We start from the raw sequence: 21809 nt of genomic DNA on the forward strand, positions 1-21809 counted from the left end.
GAAATACCTAAACATTGATAAAAGAAAACAGGAATTCTAATGGGAAAATGGGTGAAGGATATAAATGGTAATTTACAAGAGAGGTAACCTTCTCCAAATACCCAAGCGTGTGAGGAGAGTCTCATTAGGAATGAGAGGTGCAAAGCCAAGAAGAAGATATCAAATCCATTAGGCCACACAAGAAAGCCATCTGTACTCGGCATTGGTGGGTGAGTGGATAGAGCAGCCCCCAGGCCTTGCTTTGGGGGTACAGATGGGGCAGAAGACAGAGAGCACATGGTGACACTTAATCCAAATTGGCACAGGCTCTCCATTCTGCAGCTGTGGTGCTGCTGGGCAGGGATTCAGTGTTTGGGACATGGGTGAGGATGTGTGTGTGGTGTGAAGGGTGGTCCTGGGAAGCTGCACACACTTGGGTGCCCAGTGCTGGGGGTAGTGGTGGGTGATGTGGGGAGGCTCTTTGTAGAGCAGTGAACGGGAAGACAGGTGGGCCAGATGTGCTGGGCAATCCCTGCTGGTTGTGCACATTCCATTCACATGCACCGCTCTCTCCTCTTCCCCATCTATCCCCACACCTCTTTCCATTTGTCTGTTTTCCTCACTGGTGAGCAAGGCACCCAGAATAACCTGCCATTTACTTTCAGAGAGTTTTCCTCTATTTGACTTAGTTGTGCTATTCAATAATAATCAATGGAAAGGTCTTCCTGCCTTCCTTACCCCGTCCCGTCCCATGCCATGCATGGAACTCCCACCCCGTGCAGGCACTGTGCTGTGAGCTAGGGAAGTGAAGAAGGGAAGAGTGACCTGAGGAAGCAGGCTCACTGACCCCCTGGCACTTCACAGTCACGAGCTGGTCATCAGCATGCCTTCATTTCCTGTAGAGGCGGTGGTTCTCCACTTTTTGTTTTTGGGACCCCTTTACATTTTCAAAAATTATTGAAGACACCAAAGAGCTTTGTGTGTCTGTGTGTGTGTGTGTATTATGGTAAGCTGAGCATGTGTTTTTTACTGTATTAGAAAGTGGAATTGAGGCATTTAAAAACATTTATTAATTCATTTAACATAATAGACTTATTACATGTTGATATAAATAACATTTTTATTTTAAAAAACCCTAAAATTTTAAGGACAAAATGGTCTAATAAGAAGAGCAGTAAACTCGGGCACGGTGGCTCACGCCTGTAATCCCAGCACTTTGGGAGGCCGAGACAGGTGGATCACAAGATCAGGAGATCGAGACCATCCTGGCTAACATGGTGAAACCCCGTCTCTACTAAAAAATACAAAAAACTAGCCGGGCGAGGTAGCGGGCACCTGTAGTCCCAGCTACTCGGGAGGCTGAGGCAGGAGAATGGCGTGAACCCGGGAGACGGAGCTTGCAGTGAGCTGAGATCCGGTCACTGTACTCCAGCCTGGGCGACAGAGCGAGACTCCATCTCAAAAAAAAAAAAAAAAAAAAAAAAAAAGTATTATTTTACATTTTTCAAGTCTCTTTAACAGCTGGCTTAGTGGAAGATGGCTGGGTTCTCACATCTGCCTCTGTACTCAATCTATTGCACTACCACACATCACAAAGCTTCTGGAAAACTCCACTGCATACTGAGAGAGTAAGGGTGGAAAGGGTAGATGACATCTTAGTACGATCATAAAAATCATTTTGATCTTACGGGGGCCCTGAAAGGGTCTGGGGACTCCCACGGGTCCCTGGCCTGACCACACTTTGAGAACCATGGGTGTTGGCCTTTCTGAAGGTTTGACGTAGTGCCTCAATTCTAGAAGCCACTCAGTGCTTGATTCTAGAAGCAACATCTAGTGCTATGGTGAGGCCTGGGGCTGAAGTCTGGCTGTGACCTTGGAGCATTAGTCTAGAAATTGGGGACTGAGGGAAACTGAGGTGGGCTACAGGCATTGGACTTTCCTTTTAGTGTTTCTTTGTGTCTTCCGAGGGATTTTTTAGTGCTGTTTTTACTGACTATAGGAAGTAGGATATGGGTGGTGTATTATCGGAAGCTATCATTTCCTGAGCACTTCCTCCCGGATAGGCATGTTACTTGTGCTGTCTGTGGCTAAAATTAGTTTATTCTTTGGAATTTGCTGTCTCTTAACGTAACAAAGGGTTTGGAGTAAAAATAATAGAGTATTAGTGGAAATTTAAAGGTGCTGGCGGGCCCTTTAATTGTTCTGGTAACATTGATCTTACTTTAATCTGTGGTGCCCCTCCATGCTTGTATATTGGGAACAAGGGGTTTCATGTGCTTAGACTGGAGGCAAATTCTCAGAAACATTTCTGGCAGAAGTCGGGTGGAGAGGGGAACGTCTTTAGCTCCATCTAAAGTGTAAGAGGGAGTACAGATGTGTGCTGCCTGAAGAAGATCTGCTTTTACAACTGAGACACAGCCTTTGAGGGTCCTCCCGCATGTGATCTGTCTACCATTTCCAAGCCCTCCTCTGGCACCGTGCTAGTTGCTAGTGAACAGATACCATTTGACACATAGATTTGCATCGTTCTATAATCGCGAAGTGTTGGCAACCACGTAATTGTCCCCTAAGAGAAGACTAGTTAAGTATGTTGTGGGATGTCTATATAAATGGAATATAATGGGGCTGAAACAAACAAGCATGCATTTTCTTGTACCAATGGGGAAAAATTTCCAAGAGGTAGTGTTAAATCAAGAATGAAGACACGGAGCACGTTTTATAGAGTACCAGTCTTTGTGGTGGGGGTGGGAGTATACCTTTGCTTGTATATGTATAGTAACCTTTGAAGACTATAAAACCTCCTATTAAGAATGGAAACTCATAGGCCATGGTGGGAATAGCATGACTGTGAGAGAGGAAAGGGAAGGAATTGCTCATATGTTCACCTTCTTATACTTTTTGATACCATGTAGATGCATTACCCATTCAAACATTAAATATGCTTAAAAGTAATAGAAAAGCAAAATAAAATCCAGATGGCAAGCAACTCAGATCCTTTCAACTAACGTCCCTTCACTTTTCTAGACAGGGAATAGCCCCACTGTGAACCGGGGCAGTCCTGCCCCTGGGGTTAATGACTTTTCAGTTTTAACAAATGTCATCCTTAATGACCACGTAACCATGATAAATGCAGAAAGGCACCAACCCGGGTCCTCACTAGTTGGCTCAGCAAAGCAAACCTGTATTGAGCCATGGTTCGTCTCTTTAGCTTGGTTTTTCGCAGGGAGACATAGAGACCAAGTCTTTAGAAACTTGTTGGATAGAGGGTGGAATTTTAGAATTGTAATAGTTGTCTTTGGACAGGTTTCCTGTGCTGTGAACATGCCTTGAGAGAGTGCCTGAGTGTGCAAATCTATCAGGTTGGAGCCCGAGGCACCCCTAAAGGAGCTCCTACAAGAAGGAGGTGCTGTTTAGCTTCTGAGGGGTGGCATGGTTGGCTTACTTCTCTGGGGAGGCTCTGAAGAAACAAAGGGTGAAGATTGGACAGTAGTGGCTTTTTAAATGCAGGTGAGGAGTGTATATGGGCTTTGTAGATATCGCAAGCATAAGAGGAAAGAAAACGGTTGTGTACTGACAGAAAAGCATCACTTTCAAAATGTTTCAGAAGCACATGTTTCTCATTCTATTACATAGACATGTGTCAAAGTTTCAGATTAGTTAACGAGACAAAAGTTGGAAACGTTACTTCATGCATTTTCCTTTCCTCAAATATGGTAGCCCCCTTTATCCATGGGGATCTGTTCTAAGACCCCCGGGGGATCCCTGAGACCTCGGAGAGTACTGGACCCTATACATTGTATTTTTTTTCCTATATGCACATAGCTATGATAAAGTTTCATTTGTCAATTAGGCACAATAAGAGATTGACAATAATAAATAATGAAATAGAAGGATTATAACAATATACTGTACTGAAGGTTATGTAAATATGATCTCTGTATACTGTACTAAAGGTTATATAAATATGATCTCTCCCTCTGTCTCTCAAAATATCTTAATATTTTTGGACTACAGTTAGTTGATGGTGGGTAACTGAAACCTCAGAAAGTGAAGCTGAGGATAAGACGGGACGATTGTGTTAACAATGATGTTAACAATTTTAAGAAATTGGTGGAAGTAGGCAAAGTTTATGTGGGTCATTTCTGTATTATTTTTGCTACTCTTACAGTAAATTTGAAATTATTTCAAAATGCCAACTTGAAAAAAGTTACCTAAAAGAACAATAATAATGATACGGAGGATTTTATTTACAAAGCTGGGTTCTTAAGAGAGAAAAGCTTCCTTTTCGTATTGGGAGCCAGCCTTCTAGGCTGGTCATTGCAGGCACTTCTCTAGAAGAATGTGAAGCCCAGGGGCTTTGGCTACCACGGCCCAGCCAAGACAGAAGTTCTGCAGAGCAGGACATGCCATTTGCACCTTTCAGAGGAGTCGGAATGTTGTCAGAGACAGGCCCCAGAGCCAGGCCTCCCATTCAGACATCACAGATTCTCCATAAAGCAGAGAGGATGCAGGAAATGATGTAGGAATCATTTCCCAATGAGTCAACCTGCAGACTGAAAGTGGGGCAGCTAGAGAGGAAACCAGGACATAGATGAATGTCCTCAGGAGGCCCCTCCAGGCCCCTGGCTGAGGTTGAGACCCTGGAACGTGGACAGGACAGAAGGACCGAGGTAGAAGGGCCTGATCCTTGCCCACCTGGAACCAGGAGGGGGCGCCATCTTGAGAACCCTGCACCAGAAGGAGAGACCCTGGGTTGGCCTAGGAAGAGCGGGCCTGGGGCGGGCAGAGGGCTTCAAGGTGGCCTGACTTGCTGAGTAAATGAATGTTAGCCTTTCCGATCACCATTCGATGTTGGCATTGACTCTCCTTGCTGTACTGGGAATCTTTTCTTCCCAGTGTATATACCACATGCTCCCTAGAGCATTTCATGTTCCTTAGTGAACTGGAGCCAAGGGAGGCCCCAGTGAGCTTGTTCAACCTCTGATCTGTAGGTGACAACTCAGTCCCCAAATGCCCTCCTATTGTTCTTTGTGCAGATCTTAGAGGAGCTGTCCCCTGCTCCCGGCCCCCTGCCCCATAGGAGTGAGCAGGCTGGGAGGACACCATCCAGTGACTTTCTTTGCTCTTGTTGGCTCCCAGAGGCTAGGTTAGCTCTGAAGTAAGGGCACCTCTTATGGTGGCTTGGGGTTACTCGTGGATGGCTTTATCCTTCTTTGAGGTGTGTGGTTGTGAAAGGACCCTGCATGGCTGGTAAGATCAGTTCCTCTTCTTTGCCTGTGCTGGGTGGGGCATAGCTCACCATACTAGATCCCACGCAATGGGGAGCCTGGGAGTGGGCGTGATGGGAGGATGCTTTCCACCAACAACTCTCTGCAGTGTTTCTTTTTTTCTTTTCTTTTTTTTTTTTTGAGATGGAGTCTTGCTCAGTCACCCAGGCTGGAGTGCAGTGGCATGATCTCAGCTCACTGCAACCTCTGCTTCCTGGGTTTAGTGACAAGTACTCTTCCATCTTGCTGTAGAAGAGCTGATTGATTCTACAAGCCACACGGGGAATGTGCAGGGAAATATAGTAGATACGATCACTATTGCCATGCTTGTCATTAAACTTAATAGAACAAAAACTAGAAAGCATTAGCTTTCAAAGCTGGATGTCAGTTTGATAAAGTTAAATGAAGGGTGGCTGAGGAGGAAGATGGAGAGTTCATGTAGATTCTGAAAGGGTTTTCTGGTCCTTTCCAATTCTTTAGGAGTTTGTTTATTATTACATTCATTGATTGAACAGATATTGATTAGCCATGTGACCTGCCAGGCTCATCAAGACAAAGAAGTTGCTCTCAAAGCCCTTCGGTCCCAGTGCGGGGAGACAGCTGATAAAAATAAGCACAGTTAGGCAGAAATGACAGCACGTGCCAGCAGCGGTACCTGCATGAGGACAAAGAAGTGGCAGAGACTGGCAGGAAGACGTGCGGCTATTGGGATGGAAGGGGTGTGACAGGCTTCGATGTTCAATAGGACAGTGGACTTGGGTCCTAGGGCTGCCCTGATAAAGCACCACACACTGTGTGACTTAAACCAACAGAAATCTATCCTCTCGCACTGTCAGGTTGGGAAAGAAGGAGACCTGGAAATCTAAAATCAAGTTGCTGGCAGAGCTGCATTCCCTCTGGAGGCTCTAGGGAAGATCCTTCCCTACCTCCTCCACCTTCTAGTGACTCCAGGCTTCCCTGGCTTGTGGCCCCATTACCCCAGTCTCTTTCCCCATCTTCACATGGCCTTGTCTCTGTATCTCTGTGTGTATTCTCCTCTTTTTATAAGAACACCGATCATTGGATTTAAGGCTCACCCTAAAACTAGGATATCTCATCACAAAGTCTTTAACTTAATTACATCTGCAAAGACCCTATTTCAAATAAAGTCACAATGACAGTCTCCCCATGGACATGAATACTGGGGAGGACATGATTCAACCCACTGCAGGTGGTCAGGGTAGGTCCTGGGGGGAAAAGAAGGTGGAACATGAGCTTAGAGGAGGTGTCGGGAAGCCAAACAGCTCCCCGCAGTAGGTGAGTTCCAGGGCAAAGGAGCAGCTAGGACAAAGCCCCTGAGCTGGGACAATGAGGCCACCATGATGGGGGCAGGAGGCATGGATGGAAGAGGGAAGATGTGGGCGAGGCATCACACAGGGTCTCGGAGACCATGGTGAGGCCCCTGCAGTTAGCGCTGAGTGATATGGCAGCCACGCAGGAGGCTGAGGAGAAGACAGACGCCACTTGACCTTAGGAGACTGTTGGGAAGCTGGTTCAGGAATCCAGGAGCAAGCAGAGTGGGAGGATAATAAGTGGTTGGCTCCTGGGCTTACTTTGAAGGAAGGGCCAGCAGGACTTCCTGACCAATTGGAAGAGGGGAAGGAGAGAGTGAGAGCTAGAAGAGAACGGACAGGCACTCCAGGGCTTTTGGCTGGCGCAGCCAAAAGGATGGTGTCACTGGGGATGGGGAGGTCTTTGCAGGCAGCAAGTTGAGTATGAAGAGCAGGAGTTTAGTCTTGGGCGAAGGGAGTATGAGATGCTGAGGCTGAGGTGTGGAGTTGGCTGTTGCACATGCAAGTTGGGAATCTGGGAGAGAGGTCTGGGCTGGAGGCACAAATTGGTGGGTGGATGACTTTTTTCATGATTGACTTTTCCTAGATGTTGGGGTTTTTGGCTTACAGATGGGAAAGAGAGTGGGGAAAGGAGACAGAAAAAGATAGTGAAGAAGGTAAGGAGTTAGACAATTTCATACTGGGGCCCCCACTGGGTGTTATTGGTGGAGGCAAAGTGGAGATGAGAAAGAAGGAGCCCTGGAATCAGACTGACCTGAGCCTCTGTTTCCACTGCTGCGAAATGGGGATAATAATAATCATGATGATGATGACGATGACTCAACCATCAAAACAAGACAATAACAGGACAACCTTTGTGACACTCAGGATGCGCCCCACTCTGAGTACTTCATGGATGTGCTCTCATTTAACCCTGACAATAGCTGTGAGGCAGGTTGGTAATTCGTTCTGTGTGGGAGCTGTGTAGTCTGAAGCACAGAGAGGTTGAGTCTCCTACCTGAGGTCACACAGCTGGTGGGAGATGGTGCTGATTCACTTAGGCCTGAGCTCTTTGTCCTGCCTCCACCTATGCTGCTTCTCCACTGTGTGCTTGGCACATCTTTAAATACTCAAAAGGTACCCATATGTAAAATCGGGGCTTACAACTTGGGAGTACTGAGAATTATAAATAAAGGAGTCTTTCACCTTCTGTCATGAGACCTGGGTCAGCCAGCCACAGGGGCGGCCCCCCGGCTTTCCCCATCTCCCCCGGAGTTCCAGGTTATATGTGAAGCTGGGAGCGACGAGGGTGAATTTCAGGCCAGGAGATTATAAAGAGGCCTCTCTTCTGCTGTTACCTAAATGCTCCAGTGGACCAGCCTGGGGGCACTTCTCTTCATATCCTGTTACCTTGAAGAATAATCCCCTTTATTCTTGTTTTCCTGACTTGCCCATCTCTCTCTGGGTTTTAATCTTTTTTTGTGGAGAATGGTATCATCTAATATTTATTAAGTAATTAAATGTTGAACAAAGCTGGGGCATTTCCTCCAAGCGGCCTGGCTGGAAGGCAGGTTTGGGGGCTCACTTTCCCTTGGCTCTGTGTCCCTGGGGGTCCCAGGGCTGTGCACTGCCTGATCCGGAGGCGGCAGCCCTGGCTGTCACACCTGGCTATGGGCAGAAGGCCTGGAGGCGGGGACAGGAGAGGGTGCAGACGTGAGGTATGGCAGGCACCATCAACGCTGGGCAGACAGCAGATTCGACCTTTGTGTGTGTGATGATTTCCCAACCAGGAACCGGCTTTGAAGAGCCACGTCACACACATGATCACACACTGCCCTGTGAGTGATCCATTTTGGACATGAAGCTGATCAAACAGTTGGAGCAGACAACTATGACCCCAAGTCAACCCCGAGAATGTCGCCTGGGGCTGGAGAGGGACACGCCTCCCATGCTGGGATGCACCAGACATTGACCAGCTATTTCCAACCTACAGGCCGGTGAAGGTATTAAAATTCATGTAAAAATATTCACGTGTCTCTATCCCTAACATGCAGACAAGGCATGAAGGGGCCCCATTCCCAGGCGTCTCCCCGAGGCCCTCTACACGAACAGCGCTGCTCCCTCCGCTCCACTTCTCTTTCAAAAACAAAGCGAGCTGCCAAACCAAACAGCAGCCACAAACCCCACACTTTCTTCTTCTGAGTAGAAAATCATAAAGTCACTGTGGAGCAAATGGAAGTTCAGAAAAGTATCAAGGAGAAAATAACCGCCTTCAGCTGTTCTGCCACTGGTAACCTTTTGGCCGACTGCCAGCTCGATATTTTTTCTAATATGTTCTCATGGTCACATTAGATTTTGAAAAAAGTGATTGTAACTAAAATTATTTTCGTGGAAACAGTTTCAGTGGACCCTGTTCATCATGTGAGATCATATCATAATTGATAGAGCCAATTTGCTACTGTTGGATATTGAGATTGTTTCCATTTTTTTGCACAATTATGCTGCAGTGAACGTTGTAAATAAATAAATCTTGGTGCATATCTCAGATCTGTTGGTGTGGATAGTGACTCTCCAATATCCTGCCAAAGTGTATCCCCCAAAGAGAAGCTTTGAGGTTTTCATCTTTTTCTTAGAATTTTAGGAGAATGTAGCTTTCTTCTTGAAAGTGATCTAATTTGTTGTAATGTTAAAATAACATCTTCAATTACTAATCCGTTAAATGAGTCGTTAATTTAGCCCTACCTGCAGAGGCTTTCAGTACAATGGATGTCCAGGGAGATGAGCCCTGGGGACCCTGAGGCCTCAGGTCTCACCTGCTACTTCTCGTGTTATGCCTCAGGGGTGACCGGATGAGAAACAGGTCTTCCCAGAGGGTTGCAGAAACGGAATTGCTGGGTTAACGGTGGGAACTTTTTAAAGATTCTTGGTATATATGACTCTTCTATATAACAATTCCACAAGTATAAAAGTCATCACTTACAAGTAAAAGTTTTCATCTTCTATACTCTTGTGTTATAAAAACAGTTACAAAAAGGATAAATACTGATCTATTTTTAGAGCTAAGACATTTCTAGATATAGAAGCAAAAAGAACAGCATAAAAAAAGAATTTGACTACATATCTAAAGATGACGTTAAAATGAAAAGGTAAATAATAAACCAGAAATTTCTATTTGCTATATATGCTATATATTTGTATCACATGTGTATATAAATGTGTACGTAAGCATCAATGTCTTAAAAAAGAACAACTTAACGAACCGCAAACATCCAGTGGAAAAATGGGCAATGAACATAATTACCGATAACTATAAGAATGAATAGAAATGATTAATATATACCTGTGAAAAACAGCCAACCTCACTAGCAATCAAAGAAGTGTTAATTAATCAAAAATGCCACTGTCACCTAATATAATTGGTAAGCTTTAAAGACGATCATGAGGGTCAGCAAGGGCACAGGGAAGCATCACGCTTCCTCGTTGCTGCCTGAGCAAATGAATTCCGTCCTGTGTCCTGCCCCAGCCCAGGGACTACGTAGCTACACACCTTGGCTTCCATTCTACTCTGACCCCCCCTCACGCCCAGGTAGAAAAGATTTCCTTTATTTAAACCCCATAACACTGTCTGTGGGTCTCTTGTAGTAGGTGGTACAAACGATCTTACTTGATAATATCAATACTCAAAATAAATATCGTTTCCTAATAATTTATTTATTTTATTTTATTTATTATTTTATTTTATTTTATTTTATTTTAGAGACGGAGTGAGTGCAATGGCTCTGTCTTGGCTCACTGCAACCTCTGCCTCCTGGGTTCAAGCGATTCTCTTGCCTCAGCCTCCCAAGTAGCTGGAACTACAGGCACCCACCACCCTGCCTGGCTAATTTTTGTATTTTTAGTAGAGACGGGGTTTCGCCATGTTGGCCAGGCTGGTCTTGAACTCCTGACCTCAGGTGATCCACCCTCCTTGGCCTCCCAAACTGTTGGGATTACAGGCATGAGCCACCGCGCCCGGCCTGGTTTTCTAATAATTTAGACGTAAATGGTGCTACGTCATTGGATCTATTTAGCACTATGTGCCAGGCACTGTCCCGGGCACTGAGATACTGCAGTGGACAAAACCAGACCTGGTCCCTGCTCTCGCGGAGCTGACCTGCTGTGTGGGAGACAGACTCTAAACAACCACATATGTTAGTGAACAAATGTATGAGTTCAGGATGAGTGGTGCCAAGAGAAAAGGAAGAAGGCCAGACAGGAGAGCAGTGGGCCAAGGGAGGGAGGCATTTTAGCCCAGCATGTGAGAGAAGATGGCTTCTGAGATGAGGCCTGATGGAGTGAGGGAGCCGTGAGAAGACCCAGAGAAGATGCTTCCAGCAAAGGGAATGGCTTGTGCCAAGGCCCCGCATCAGCGGTGTATTCGTGCAGTTCAGGGTTCAGCCAGTAAGCCAGCATGGCTGAAGAGTGTGGGGACAGAATAGTGGAGGTAGGAGGTGCCAGGGAAGTGGCCAGGCGTGAGAGCACACTGGGAGAACCTCATAGGTCATGGTGAGGCTTTAGGGTGAGATGGGGGAGCCTCTGGTCTGGTGGGTTTTAGGCTAAGTGATGTCATGTTCTGACTTGCTTAAAAAAAAATTGGTGCTCATGCCTGCAATCCAAGCACTTTGGGAGGTTGAGGTGGGAGGATCGTTTAAGGACAGGAGTTTGAGAGCAACCTGGGCAACATAGAGAGACCCCGTCTCTACAAAGAATAAAATAATTAGCCAGGCATGGTGGCGTATGCCTGTGGTCCCAGCTACTCAGGCGGCTGACGTGGGAGAATCGCTGGAGCGCAGGAGGTCAGTGCTGCCATGAGCTGTGATCACGCCACTGCACTCCAGCCTGGGCAGCAAAGTCAGACCCTGTCTCAAAAAAGTAATAAAAATTGGTATAAAAGGCACATAAGATAAAATTCACCATTTTAGTGATGTTAAAGTGTTGAATTCAGTAGATTCACAATGTTGTGCAGCCATCACCACTTTCTAATTCCAGAACACTTTCATCACACCCAAAGCAGGCTCACTTTCATCAACCCGAAAAGAGACTCAGTCTATGAGGAGTCATGCCGCATCCTCCCTCCCCCCAGCCCCTGACAACCACTTTCTGTGTCTGTGGATTCGCCTATTCTGGTATTTCATATATATGGAATCCTACAAGCCTTTTGTGATGGTTGCTTTCCCTCAGCAGAATGTTTTCAGTTCATCCATGTCAGAGCGTGGGCCAGCACTTCATCCCTTGCCATGGCCAAGGAATAGTTCATCACGTGGATAGACAGCAGTTTATTTCTCCATGCATCAGGTGATGGACATTTGGGTGGTTCCCACCTGATTCACTTCGTGAAAGAATCTCTCTGGGCCCTGTGTGGAAGCTCAAAAGAGCAGAGCTGAGAGACCAGGGAGGATGTAGCTGCAGGAATCCCAGGGATGCAGGTGAGGGCTGGAGGCGATTGCCCTGCACGTGAGTGATGGGAGATGCTGGAGGGGCCGCCAGCGAGGTGTGGGTCTGGAGCCAGCAGAGCATGTTTTCTGTTGGTCCTTCCTCCACGAGGATGTACTCTTTAGGAGCCGAGCGATGATGACCTGTGGATGAGCAGCCTGGGATGCCCCTGTCCCCAGCCTCTTCAACCTGAAGCAAGTTTGCGTTCTGTGCTCTCTTTCTTTGGAACAAGGATTGACTCCTAAGTGGCGTCTGGAGAAGGCCGAGCTTCCTGCAGGGACCTGAAGAGGGTATTAATAGCAACTTTCCTCTCTGGGGTGCGGGACCAGCAGGTCAGGACAATGGGCCCCAGCCAGGAACGGATCCAGAAGTGACACCGGCTGCCGCAGAGTGGAGCCCACCAGGCCGGCTCTCCTCTCGGCCACAGCAGGGATTGCTTTCTGCATCCTCCTGAGAAAAAAACTGCATAGAACAATTTCTGCAAGTAAGGGCCATCCACTGGGTTATTTTAAACCAAAGAGCTGAAGCCTTCTTCAGTAGACATAAGAAAATTGATTAGAGTCTGAGCTTTGAGGGCCCTGAAAGCACTTTATGTCAACGTCCTTCCTGCGATAGTGCTTCTGTGTTTTAATAGTAAAGCCTGCATGAGTTTACTAAGAAGGAAAACCTTAAGTGTTTTGCAGGTAAAATGCCTGTCATCCAGGCATTGAACTTAGCAGTATGGTTTGGCAATTACTGTCCTCAAGGCTCCTTTCTTTTATTATCTCCTTAAAAAAATTTGTTAAAGATTTTTTCTTCTTTCAAATGGTACACAATCTTATACAAGATTTTAAAAATTACGAAATTAACTAGCAAAAAGTTAAAATCCTTCCTGATGCAGATGGCAAGGGGCTATGGCTTCCTTCCTGTGTGCACCAACATTCTTATTGGTACGTTATGTTTGTATCAGCTGCTTTGGAATCTGAGGCTGATTGGTTCCATCTGCATTTCTGTTTGACTTTCAGCTCTGAGATCACCCTAATTATAGCTCACTATCTAGAAAAAGCGCAGAGACTGCTACAGAAGCTGCAGGCTTGTAGTTGATAATACAACCTAGTAACATACTGAGCTGGTCTGGAACCACTCACACAGACCCCTCTAGTCACTGAGAGCCCAGGGCTGATGGAGCAAATAGAAGATACCACAACGCAAGGAAGGCTCCTAAAAGAAGTCTTAGACAAGGAGTCTGCATCTGCCAAACTCCATTTTTCTGGAATCCCAGCTGAATGGTGACCTATTCATGCTTCCACATTGCATTCTAACACCCAGAGCTGCCCCAGTTCTAATCTGTGATTCACAGTTACCCTGGTCGTCATGCGTATGGATGGCCTTGCCCATAGACACATCCATTCTCTCTTCCAGGCTGGCAGGTTTTCTCCAGGTTTGTTCACTTTTTTTGTAATTATTTCTGCATTTGCTCCCAGAAGGTTTTTAGAAACCGAAACAGAGTCATCAGATTGCTCACAATGGGCAAATCTTGCCCTAAAGTCAAAGCTCTGAAGCACTGCACTAAAGCACTCTTGGAACACCCATGGATTCCCAAGGAAAGGAATGGATGAAGTTGTGAGCAACAGAGGTGGTGGCCCTGAGGGCGGGTGCCCAGGGGAGGAGGCAGCCATTTCCTTTGTCTTTCCTCCATTCTTCCTGGATGCAGTTCTCTGCCCAGGTTTTCTCTGTCGGGTGAACTCTCTGCCCAAGGAGGGGGCTGCAGCTCTCCCTGACCCAGTGCAGGCAGCTCACCATTCCTCTGCCAACAGGGCCTGGCAGCAAAAGCTGCTCACACAGCCAAGGAGGGCATCTTTGTAGGGTTCTGAGATGGAGGCCGTATTTTTTAGAGCAAATCCCCTTGCTCTGTCTCTTCCAGAAGCCATGATGACCCTGTTGAATCCAGCCATTCTGCAAGTGCCTCCGTTTTGACTTTAGGGATGGAAGTCCTTCCAGGCATGCCAAGAGGGAAGGTGACATGGCAGGTGCACTGGCTTTGAAGTTGCCATGGTGGTTGCAATCCTGCATCTGTCTCTTCCTGATGGGGTGACCTCAGGCAAGTTGCTTGGCCTCTCTGAACCCCAGTTTTCTAGTGTGCAAGATGGGGGCCATATTGCCTTGGGGCTGACTTTGAAGACTGAGAGAAGTATTTTTTTTTTTTTTCTTATTTGAGACAAAGGCCTTTCTCTGTCACCCAAACTGGATGGCAGTGGTGCAATCACAGCTTACTGCAGCCTCAACCTCTTGGGCTCAAGGGATCCTCTCACTTCAGCCTCCTGAGTAGCTGGGACTGCAGGCTTGAGCACCATGCCTGGGTAATTTCGTAGAGTTGGAGTCTCACTGTATTACCCAGTCTAGAGGAAGATAAATTCTAAGCGTAGTACAGCGCCTGGCTTATATGAAGAACTCAGTAATCAGTGATATTTACTTTATGTATTTATAGTTCCTAACATGGGTGTTTAGTCAGCCTCCGTTTTGTCACATCTTCCAACTGTTCAGATATCCTACTTGTCTGCCTCCTCCTCCATGAACCCTCCCCCAATCCTCAATGATTTCCATCTCCTCTGTTGTCAGTTTGCCCCATTCCATAGCACTCCAATGAGCTCTCCACATTCCTGCCACTAGGACTCTGTGAGTGTTTCTTGTGCATTAACCTTGTTTCATTAAGAGGGGGGAGGTGGGCTCAGAAGTGGTTCAGTGGTAGTTTAAGATGCTAGGTAAGAGCACAGATTCTGCAGCCACACTGCCTGGGTTCAAATCCTGACTGGGCCACTTAACACCCATGCGATTTAGTTTCCTTGTCTGTAAAATGGATTCAATAACAGTTCCTCTCTCATAGAGCTGTGAAAAAGGATTAAGTGAGATCCATTTAGATCCATGCCTGAGCTTATATGTGCCGTGTAAGTGTTAGCTATTATTATGCCCACCTGTATAATTTTGATAAGTTGGCGTATCTTTGTGAACCTCAGTTTTCTCATCTGCAAACCAGTAGTAATAAAGTATAATCCTCTGGGCCGTGGAATTAGATGAAGTGCTGAACATGTGGGCACAGTGCTGGGTGCATGGTAAGCACTCAGTCTTGGTAGTGGTTGTTTCTGTCAGTTCCTGGGGACAGGAGCTCTGTCTTGGTCAAGCTGGGAATATATTTTCCAGAGTCTCTTTTTTTGGGGAGTTCTGATAGAACTTGGCTCATTTAACAAACAAAATAACAGAACGTCTATTTAAAGTTGAATTGCAGATCAATCATAGCAAATTTTTAGTGTAAGCATATCCCACATATTGCATGGGACATACTTATGCCTAAAAAATTATCCACTGTTGATCTGCAATTCAAATTTAGTGGGACATCCTGTATTTTACATGACAACCCCTCAAGAGGAACTAGTGTGAGTCTCAGAGAATCAATGGATGGAGGCAGAGGTGCTGATGGATCCCAGTGTGTCTTCCCTCTCCTCTGCTCTGGCCCTGCTGTGGCTCCCCTGGGGTCCTGCCTCCAAAGGTGGACATGCTGGGATTGTTGAATCCTGGCATGCTCTGTGCAAATCCCTCAACAATTGTCCAGAGTCTGCCCCCTCTCAGCAACCCCACAGCTATTGCCCTTGTCCCTGCCTCACTCTGGGTACCATCCCCCAGCTGTTCTCTACACAGCACCCAGAGAGATCCCTTTAAAGGTGACACTGCTGGTTGGTTGCGGTGGCTCATACATGTAATCCCAGCACTTTGGGAAGCCGAGGCTGGAGGGTCAACTGAAGTCAGGAGTTTGAGACTGGCCTGGCCAACATGGTGAAACCCTGTCTCTACTAAAAATACAAAAATTAGCCAGGCATGGTGGCGTGAAGCTGTGGTCCTAGCTACTTGGGAGGCTGAGGCAGGGGAATCACTTGAACCCAGGAGTCGGAGGTTGCAGGGAGCTGAGATCATGCCACTGCACTCCAGCCTGGGTGACAAAGCAAGACTCTATTAAAAAAAAAAAAAAGTGACATTGCCTTCTCAAAACTCTGCAGTGGCCCCCTTCTCACGAAGAATAAAATCTAGAGTCTGGACCTTTGCTTCCAGGCCCTGAGTGTTCTGGCCCTGGCCTCCCTCTGGCCTCTTTCCTCCCCTCTCTTGCTCACTTGCTCTGCCCCAGATACACCTGCTTCTTGATGTTCCTGGAAGCACCTGCTGGTCCCTTTTGGATGACACATTCTGTCCCCTGAGTATAGGAATGCTTGCTCCCCCTCAATTCACAGCATCTTTGTGCAAATGTCCCATCCCCGAGGGCTTGACCCTGGGCTGGGTTCCCCTCTCACCTTGTCTTTTCCTCTGGGCGATCATCGCCTCCCGACACTCCCAGCACTTTTCTGTTTGTGGAGTGTCCCCTTCACAGTCCCAGGAGCCCATGAGGGCAGGGACTCCGAGCTGTCCTCCGCTCCATCCTGGCCACAGCTACACGTCTCCCTGGATGGACGCCCCACAGGCCAGTGTGGAATGAATGGGTCACATAGTGGTGACGAGATGGGGAGGCTCTGCAGGTTCCCATGCTATAGAACTTGGCACATGAGTGAAATTGTGCCAGGAAACAATTATTGGAGTTCTTGTAGCAGCTCAAAGCCTTAAGGTTGAGCCTGAGGTAGGTAATGTTGAACCAAGCTTCTGGAAGTTTCTGCCAATGACACCCATGTCCAGTGGTTGGACTCACTTTGACTTTGTGCTCTTCATAACGCGAATTCTTCCTTCTCTTCCTCTTCCTGTTGTCAGTAGTACTGATTGGTCACTGGGCTTGCTTAAGCATTTAAAAGGACAATGATGGAAATGCAGCCTTGCCCTGTAATAACATGAAGGGCAAAAGGTTTCATTAGAATGCCATAGAGTTCTCTGGGGGGTGGGGGGGGTTGTATCCTTAGGCCTTTGCTACTGTTTGTATGTTCGTCCCTTCCAACTCTCATGCTGAAATTCGATCCCCAATGTTGAAGGTGGGGCCTGATGGGAGGTGTTGGGTCATGGGGGTGGATCCTCATGAATGACTTAGCACCATCCCCTTGGTGATGAGTGAGTTCTCACTCAGTTCACATGAGATCTGATTGTTTAAAAGAGTCTGGGACCTCCTGTTTTCTTTCATGCTCCGGCTCTTGAGTGTGATGTGCATATCCTACCCCCTTGCTTTCCACCATGAGTGAAAGCTCCCTGCGGCCTCCCCAGAAGCTGAGCAGATGCTGGCACCATGCTTCCTGTACAGCCTGCAGAACTGTGAGCTAAATAAACCTCTTTAAAAAAAAATTATCCAGCCTCAGGTATTTCTTTATGGCAATGCAAAAATGGCCTAACACTTTCATTTCAGCTGTGTCAGTACCCCAGATGCCCTCAGAGGTAGAAGGGACATATGTTTTGCCCAATGTGCACTTAGAAAACTAAGTGCAGGCTGAGTGTGGTGGCTCACACCTGTAATCCCAGCGCTTTGGGAGGCCGAGGTGGGCGGACCACCCCACCAACCTGCCTGGCCAACATGGTGAAACCCTGTCTCTATTAAAAATACAAAAAAAATTAACCAGGCATAGTGGTGCATGCCTGTAACCCCAGCTACTCGGAAAGCTGAGGCAGGAGAATCATTTTGCATCCGGGAGGTGGAGGAAGTTGCAGTGAGCCGAAAGCATGCCACTGCACTCCAGCCTGGGTGACAGAGTGAGACTCCGTCTCAAAAAAACAAAGCAAAACAAAACAAAACAAAAAAACAACTGAGTGCAGAGGTTAATGCCTTCCCAAATCCTATAGTTGCTGAGTATAAGCTGAAGCTCACCTTTTCCCCTTTCTTTTTAATTTTAAAATATTTAAATGCAAATATACACTTAAATAATTAATATTAAGAAAAAAATAAATATTAAATACAAAGAAGTTTAAGATAAAAAATATAATGAGAAAAATTGTCCATAATCTCCCATCTCCCCCACAGCGATTTCTTTCATCTCGCCGCCCCGGCCTCATTATTCACATGACGTGTTTTCACATCATCATCACCATAGGTATCGCTTAAGATGGTTAGAAATATATTGTCACCTCATCCCATTGTCTCTCAATAATAGTTTTCAGTGACCGCATAATAGTCCAACAAATGAAAGCTCCAGATGATGTATCTTCAGGCTATTTCTCTATATTTTTAAACAATAATGCTTATTTTATAAACATTTTTGAGCTGTAAAATTTTTCTTTCTTTTGAGCCCAAGTGTTAGGATTCTGTTGTGGGTCAAATTGTGTCCCTCAGAAAGATGTGTTTAAGTTCCAGCCCCTGGTGTTTGGAAATGGGCCCTTATTTGGAGATAGGGTCTTTGCAGATGTCACCAAGTTGAGGTGGTCATTAGGGGGCATCCCAATCTAATATGGCTTGTCCTTATAAGTAGAGGAAAATGTGACGTGGAGACAGACACGCATGGATTGTGACGACGAAGGCAGAGATTGGAGTGATGCTGAGATAGGGTCTTTGCAGATGTGGTCAAGTAAAGAGTAGGTTATTAGGGTGGGATCCCAGTGTAATATGGCTGGTCCTTATAGGTAGAGGAAGATGTGATTTGGAGACATAGACACGCATGGAGTGTGACAATGGAGGCAGAGGTTGGAGCGATGCAGCTGCCAGCCGAGGAGTGCCAAGGGTTGATCGTCACCATCGGAAGCTAGAGGAGGCAAGGGGGGCTCTATCTGGAGTTTCAGAGGGACAGCAGTCTTGATTTTGGACTTCTTGTCTCCAGAAAGGTGAGACAATATGTTACCATTCTTTTAAGCCTCCTGGTTTGTGGTACTTTGTTGTGGCAGCCCCAGGCACTCTGAGTCTGATATTCTGTCAGGTACACAGCGTAATTTCGCCTCTCCTGATCACATCACACCGATTCCAGGACGAAGCAGGCTGTCCCAGGCAGGGGTCAAGCCAGGCTTGAGAAGATGGGCCGGGCTGGGCCTCAGGCTCACATGGGCTTCTGCGGGCCATGGCCTTGGCGATCCTCCAGCCTGGGCTAATGCAGTCTCCTATGGAGGAATGACATCCAGGCCTTCACCCCTCCAGGTCAGCTGTGGCTGCCAGCCAAGGTGACCGCGTGGGCAGCCTCACATTCCTTCTCAGGTTTTGGCCCCATGTCCTTGGCACTCAGGTCTGGAGTTCAGCCCAAGTGTTGAGACTCAGGTATGCAGCTCAGGGTGGCCTTAATTAACCCTCCCATGGACCGGGGCACTGCCTGCGCCTCATTCACTCTGGGCTGCTGGTTTTGTTCCTGACGCTGCAGCCTGACACTGTGGGCGGGTGTGCGGTTTGCGATGGAAGGCCCCCTCCGAATCGAGGAAGCCTTGACCTTGGGAGGGGCCTGCCTTTTTGCTGGGCTTGCCTTTCTCTGGGCAGCATTTCAGTACGGCCGATTCCCCTGGGACTGAGTTCACACCAGCCATGACCGCTTCCCGGCTGCTTCACGTTCTCTATGTTTGCAGCTGTCCTTTGGTGGCAGAAAAAGATGATTTGTCTTCCCCCCACTCCCATTCCCTTTTGTTAGTTTCTCTCCCTGAACTACATTTTGAGCTAAGTGAAGGTCGCAGGTTGGCCTTTAGAGGGAGTAAATCCTCTGATAGCATCAGGTATCGGAGAGGCAGAAATGAGGCGTTAGGCCCTGGAGAGCAGGTGCCACCAGCTTGCCTCCCACTGGGAAAGACATTTCTGTATCTTTGGCCCATGAATTATATTCTCTTCTCAAGCAGCTCCAAATGAGCATTGAGGGCTTTATCTATCTCGCATGTGCATGATTGACTGGGATGCAGGACGGTGGCCCTGGGTGGGGTCTTGGCTCACCTGCTCACCAGCTGGGTGACTCGGCCTCACTGCCACCCAACACTCACCCAGCCCCCTCCTGAGGCACTGGGGAGATTAGGGGTGGAGACAAGGGTAAGAGAGTGAGCATGCAGGTGCCCGGGGAAGCAGTGTCTGAAGGCACACAGTTTGTCCTTGCCATCTCTTTGATTTTACAGTTGACACCAATAATCTTCATTTTCCCTCCAAATGGAAGGGTTTCCCGCGGCTGGCCAGCCCGCCGTGCTGCAGACTGTGTTTCTCTCCTGTGAGTGCCACATGAGACACACTCAGTGGATGCCGACAGGCAAGTTGGAAGGTACAAGGCAGTCCTGGGGTTATGTTTTTGGAGGCATTTTAAAGGGTAGATGGCTTCCTTTCTGCTCTGTGCCTGTCCCCAGCTCAGCCCCCCACAGGGGGCCCCAGGCCTGTCCCCTTTCCTCCTCCCTTCCTCCCCACAGCTTGTGTTCAGGGCTCCCTCCCGGAGCGCCTCACCCCCTTTGCACCCACGTCCAGCTCCTACCGCGCTTCTCTCCTGGAGGGTTCTGTCAATGGGGTGGCCCACCACCTTGCTCCCCATGTCCACCAGCCCTGCCTGCCCACCCAGCCTTCCTCAGTCCCAGTCTGCCTGGATTTCCCTGTAGAGCCAAAAGCCAGAACAAGTTGAGGCCACTGCTATTGCCCAACACACACCGTTGTCCCCAGCTCCACCCCAGAACAGCCCAAATTCCCCAGATTGCTGTGAAGAGAGTCAGCCTGTGCTCAGAGGCATTGAGCAATGTGGAGCCTCCCAGGGTCCCTGCCCCTGCACCCGAAAACAGCCAAGAGGCCTGAGCATCCGGGCTCAGATCGGAAGGCGTTTCAGGGAGGACAGCTCTTTCCTTTTGGTGTGTAGTTGGAAAATGTTGTTGGTGGGCAAAGGTCCCTCCACATTGCCCATCCTTCGGGGGGTTTCAGTTTGAGCTCACGATGTGGTTGCTGTTTTGTTTAGGGTGTGGGAGTCAAAGGCTGGAGGGTGGCGTTTGCAGGATGGTGCGAACCTTTCACCTCTGAGTTGAAGGGAAGAGGGAAGCAGCTGCCCTCGCAGCAGGAAACAGAGTCCGGCCTCGAGCTGACACCTCCGGCTGGCTTGGGAGGATGTCACCAGGCAGTTGCTATGTCTTTGATGTTGGGGCTGCCTTTTCTCCTCTCCCTGTCCACCAGACAGCTGGGTGGGCTGAGAAGGAGGCGCCCAGCACACACGTCCGTTTCCTGGAAAGGCGTGGCCACAAAGGTCACGCCATGGACTCTAAGCAGGGGCCGCGGGGGCTCCTGAGCCCTTCTGGATGGAGACCTGGGATTTGGCCCCATGTTGCATCCCCAGACTTTGGTGGATATTCCCAGCCGCTCTGAGTGAATTCCAGGGAGGCATCCCCTGAAGCAGGAGTCCCACCCCGATGACATGCTTGTCAATTCACCACAAACCCAAGCACAGGTGGCCCAGGAGAAGAGGGCTGCCGAGTGAACGTCCTGCATGCATTTAAAGAGTTAATAAGGGAGGACCAAGGAGCCTGATGTAAAACAGAATAGGACAGTCTTTTAAAATATCTTTTTTAAGAAAAATTAAAATACCTTTAAAAATCTTTAAAACATGTATCTTTTTTTCTTATAAAAGATTAAATGATTGTTGTAGGAAATCTGGAAATGACAGAAAAGTATAGAAAACATGAAAAGTCATCTTGAATCACACAAGAAACTGCGAACCCTTGTTAACATTATGGTCTAGTCTTGATACACACACACGCAAACACACACCAGCACGCGTGTTTTCACACTCGACCGAGACCGTCCTACAGATACAGCACATATCTTTCTTAATTTCCCTTAAAATTCCATAACAAACATTTTGCCATGTCTTCGAAACATGAATTTTTACAACCACCTATCATTCTTTGGAACAGCTAAGCAATGTATTTAACA

At 47.5% G+C, this 21809-nt stretch overlaps 1 protein-coding gene and 1 long non-coding RNA gene across 3 annotated transcripts in view; one reads left to right on the forward strand and one right to left on the reverse strand.

Annotated features, from left to right (window-relative positions):
- GET1 (guided entry of tail-anchored proteins factor 1) overlaps window positions 1-21809 on the reverse strand; it is a 655129-nt gene that overhangs the window by 375496 nt on the left and 257824 nt on the right. The gene's annotated exons all lie outside the window — the stretch shown is intronic.
- Window positions 11964-14109, forward strand: LOC126950706 (uncharacterized). The gene is made up of 4 exons (XR_007724266.1): window positions 11964-12049; window positions 12154-12318; window positions 13495-13630; window positions 13932-14109. It is a non-coding gene; the product is annotated as an uncharacterized LOC126950706 (long non-coding RNA).

The sequence above is a fragment of the Macaca thibetana genome, chromosome 3 (assembly GCF_024542745.1).
Source record: "Macaca thibetana thibetana isolate TM-01 chromosome 3, ASM2454274v1, whole genome shotgun sequence".
Taxonomy (NCBI): Eukaryota; Metazoa; Chordata; class Mammalia; order Primates; family Cercopithecidae; genus Macaca; species Macaca thibetana.